We start from the raw sequence: 5,000 nt of genomic DNA on the forward strand, positions 1-5,000 counted from the left end.
TTGGTCGGGTTCGAGAGAGGCGCAATCGCCCGGAGTTTGGCGAGTAGACGCTTTAGGTGCGACCACCCGTGCTCCCAACTGAGCTTGCCGCTGCCGACAGAGGCCCGGGAGCGTGCTGTCGTGGCATTGCCGGCGGGAGACAACACGCGCCACCTACGGTGACCGGCAGCTCCAACGCCAGCGCCACAGAAGGACAAAAGCCCCACTTGGGTGCCGAAGCGAACTCTCCCAGCACAGCGCACGCGCCAACACGTCCGCACAGCTGCGATACAAACCACCTGCGAGAACCGCAGAGGCGACCGAGCAGCAGACGGCGTCGCGGCGCCGAGCGCCGGGCGGCGGCGCATCCTCAGCGCACACAGTCCTCAATCGGACCAGCACACTGCAGATGTCCACCGCGCTTCGCACCGGGCCCGCGAGGACCTACTTTGGCCGCACGGCGCCGCGTGCAGGGTGCGCCGGCGCGCAGCTGCGCCGCCTGCCGCCTCCGTCGGCCGGCGCGCCTGCCACTGGCCGCCCCCACCAGCCGGCTGTAGCGCGTGCGCCCACGCACCGCGCGGCCAGCACGCCGGGAGGCCCCCCCTCACCGGCCGGGGACGGTCCCACCCAGCCACCGCCGCGTATCGCTTCACACCCAGATGCCATTCACGTTCGTGGGCATGGTGGGTATCGCTGGAACAACCGGTTGGTAGCTCAACCGATCGTCGCCATCACTGATTCACCTCTAGCGAGAACAACCGCACCACAACGGTTTACCAGTTGTTCATTTGCATAACGTCACCAGCAAACGTAGGCGTCCATCGCCATTTGCAAATTCAACGATTGTTGCATGCCTGTGTCAGGTGTCACGACACACTATGTCTGCCCACATACACGCAACAACATGTGCACGCTTCGCGAACACGTGGAAGGTGGCCCCCGTACGTATGCGATGTCCATTGCGCGAACGACTGTCAACCGGCCTCTGTCGCATGTCGCAGATGTGGAACGCAGTGCACCATGCTATCACGGTGTGTGAGAAGAGACGACTACGTCTGACAACACGCGCCACTACATCAACAGACGGCTCATGCTGATCGCCATCCAGGGCATACCACACTGCAATCCAGCTCTTATAGGGAGACGACACGTAGCTGAGTGCACAACATTTGGACCGCATGGTTCGCCGTTGTTGGCGCAGTCGTTGTACGGTCACATGTACCACGATGTATCATTCAGTACATGAGGACCAATGTGCAGTACAGTGTGTGATTTGGACGTACAACATCAGCGGACAGTTGACACAGGCCGTACCACAGCGTAGGCTAAGTGCTTCGCACATGCGAATGCCAATGAACAACTGCAAATGCCAATGAACAACTGCAAAGGGCATTGAGCATGTACGTCCTGCTGCCATCCACATTACAGTGTATAGCTGCAAGGTGTTTAACATGAAGCGATACACTGGGGACCGGGCAGTGCGAGTAGCAAACTATATTGCGGGGGTTGCAGTTAGGCAACACTACACTAATTTAACGCGTCGTATGACAATTACAGAGCAGGTTAAGGCCCAACGTGTGTTGGGTTAAGGCCCAACGTGTGTTGGGTTAAGGCCCAACGTGTGTTGGGTTAAGGCCCAACGTGTGTTGGGTTAAGGCCCAACGTGTGTTGGGTTAAGGCCCAACGTGTGTTGGGTTAAGGCCCAACGTGTGTTGGGTTAAGGCCCAACGTGTGTTGGGTTAAGGCCCAACGTGTGTTGGGTTAAGGCCCAACGTGTGTTGGGTTAAGGCCCAACGTGTGTTGGGTTAAGGCCCAACGTGTGTTGGGTTAAGGCCCAACGTGTGTTGGGTTAAGGCCCAACGTGTGTTGGGTTACGTTAAGGGGCAATGTGGGTTACGTTAAGGGGCAATGTGGGTTACGTTAAGGGGCAATGTGGGTTACGTTACGGCGCAATATAGGTTACGTTACGGCGCAATATAGGTTACGTTAAGGCGCAATATCGGTTACGTTAAGGCGCAATACAGGTTACGTTAAGGCGCAATACAGGTTACGTTAAGGCGCAATACAGGTTACGTTAAGGCGCAATACAGGTTACGTTAAGGCGCAATACAGGTTACGTTAAGGCGCAATACAGGTTACGTTAAGGCGCAATACAGGTTACGTTAAGGCGCAATACAGGTTACGTTAAGGCGCAATACAGGTTACGTTAAGGCGCAATGCAGGTTACGTTAAGGCGCAATGCAGGTTACGTTAAGGCGCAATACAGGTTACGTTAAGGCGCAATACAGGTTACGTTAAGGCGCAATACAGGTTACGTTAAGGCGCAATACAGGTTACGTTAAGGCGCAATACAGGTTACGTTAAGGCGCAATACAGGTTACGTTAAGGCGCAATACAGGTTACGTTAAGGCGCAATACAGGTTACGTTAAGGCGCAATACAGGTTACGTTAAGGCGCAATACAGGTTACGTTAAGGCGCAATACAGGTTACGTTAAGGCGCAATACAGGTTACGTTAAGGCGCAATACAGGTTACGTTAAGGCGCAATACAGGTTACGTTAAGGCGCAATACAGGTTACGTTAAGGCGCAATACAGGTTACGTTAAGGCGCAATACAGGTTACGTTAAGGCGCAATACAGGTTACGTTAAGGCGCAATACAGGTTACGTTAAGGCGCAATACAGGTTACGTTAAGGCGCAATACAGGTTAGGTTAAGGCGCAATACAGGTTAGGTTAAGGCGCAATACAGGTTAGGTTAAGGTACGACATAGGTTAGGTTAAGGTACGACATAGGTTAGGTTAAGGTACGACATAGGTTAGGTTAAGGTACGACATAGGTTAGGTTAAGGTACGACATAGGTTAGGTTAAGGTACGACATAGGTTAGGTTAAGGTACGACATAGGTTAGGTTAAGGTACGACATAGGTTAGGTTAAGGTACGACATAGGTTAGGTTAAGGTACGACATAGGTTAGGTTAAGGTACGACATAGGTTAGGTTAAGGTACGACATAGGTTAGGTTAAGGTACGACATAGGTTAGGTTAAGGTACGACATAGGTTAGGTTAAGGTACGACATAGGTTAGGTTAAGGTACGACATAGGTTAGGTTAAGGTACGACATAGGTTAGGTTAAGGTACGACATAGGTTAGGTTAAGGTACGACATAGGTTAGGTTAAGGTACGACATAGGTTAGGTTAAGGTACGACATAGGTTAGGTTAAGGTACGACATAGGTTAGGTTAAGGTACGACATAGGTTAGGTTAAGGTACGACATAGGTTAGGTTAAGGTACGACATAGGTTAGGTTAAGGTACGACATAGGTTAGGTTAAGGTACGACATAGGTTAGGTTAAGGTACGACATAGGTTAGGTTAAGGTACGACATAGGTTAGGTTAAGGTACGACATAGGTTAGGTTAAGGTACGACATAGGTTAGGTTAAGGTACGACATAGGTTAGGTTAAGGTACGACATAGGTTAGGTTAAGGTACGACATAGGTTAGGTTACGGTACGACATAGGTTAGGTTACGGTACCACATAGGTTAGGTTACGGTACGACATAGGTTAGGTTACGGTACGACATAGGTTAGGTTACGGTACGACATAGGTTAGGTTACGGTACGACATAGGTTAGGTTACGGTACGACATAGGTTAGGTTACGGTACGACATAGGTTAGGTTACGGTACGACATAGGTTAGGTTACGGTACGACATAGGTTAGGTTACGGTACGATATAGGTTAGGTTAAGGTACACATTGTTGTAAGGAAAGGTTTAATGGGGGGCGGGGTGGGGCGGCCGGTTTGTTGATTGTGATTATAGTAAGTGGATGCCTGCGGCATCATCTGATTTGCCACGTCAGGATGCACCTTTGGCTCATGACAGGCGGCGCTCTCATTCCATGCTTGTGGCAGACCTGTGTCTTTCATTCCTGCCATTGTTTGTGTGCTGTGAGAGGAGGCAGTATTGTGATGTTGGGTGCACCCCTGTGTAGGACATGTGTGGGTGTTGGTGGCTTGGCTGAGCAATGGTGGTTGTCGGGTGGGTGGGATATTCTGTTTTCTGAGTGGACCTCCCAGTCTGGTTATGACAGTGTGGATTGTCTAATGTGGCGGAGAGGATGCACTGGGTGTTGTTCCATGCTGGTGCTTACATATTGTCTGTGTGCGTGTTACAGGCAGAGAGTAGTGCGTGATAAGGGTGTGTGGCTGACGTGTGGTTGTGATTGTGAGCAGAGTCTTTCAGCATGTATACGGACAGTTGTATACATTATCTGTATTCTGATGGCTCTATCTATTACTAATCAGCGCCGTGTATACGTTTAATCCGGTTCCAGTCGAAACTGTTGTATCTCTGTACATTAGTGACACGGCGAGCCCGCTATGTAGTTACTCGTCTCGGCAGCTTCCACCGGTGTATGGCAAATGATTATAAGGAATCAGTCTAGTCGTCAATACCGATGGTGTGACGTCACATGTCTGGGGTGGGGGACGCTGCGCCCTTCCGGTGGGTCATGGCCTAGAAAGACTCTTCCCACGCAGGGGGGCGTGGACTGTCATTGACTCTTCCAGGTAATATACTTGCCGTACGTTCTTGCGACTGCGAGTGCAACGCTCACCGGTACCGACATGGATGGAGCGCCTCCTAGCTGACCGCTCAGCATCGGCATTCGTACAGAGAGCAACGCGGTCGCGTCTCTAGCTCGTAACTGGTACAGCCCGCAGCTCATGTATAGGGACAGCGGGAATGTCGCATATTGGAGATAACTCTTCATGAAACGCATGTTATAGGGGTGGATTGCACATTGCGACTGCGGGAAAAGTCCGCCGTTCATCCGCTGGAGTTGCGAGTTGGGCGGTTGGAGTGGGGCGCAGGTGGAGTGATTGCCGGTCCACGATTTCGTGCGGCAGAGGCGCTGGCGTTGGGGTGCTGTGGTCGACAGAGGACGCAGGCTTTGTGGGTGGGGTCGAAAGATGGGCACTGTGGGCCCATCGATGTCTTGGTCGGCTTGGCGTCTCAT

Source organism: Schistocerca americana, unplaced genomic scaffold (genome assembly GCF_021461395.2).
Source record: "Schistocerca americana isolate TAMUIC-IGC-003095 unplaced genomic scaffold, iqSchAmer2.1 HiC_scaffold_197, whole genome shotgun sequence".
NCBI lineage: Eukaryota > Metazoa > Arthropoda > Insecta > Orthoptera > Acrididae > Schistocerca > Schistocerca americana.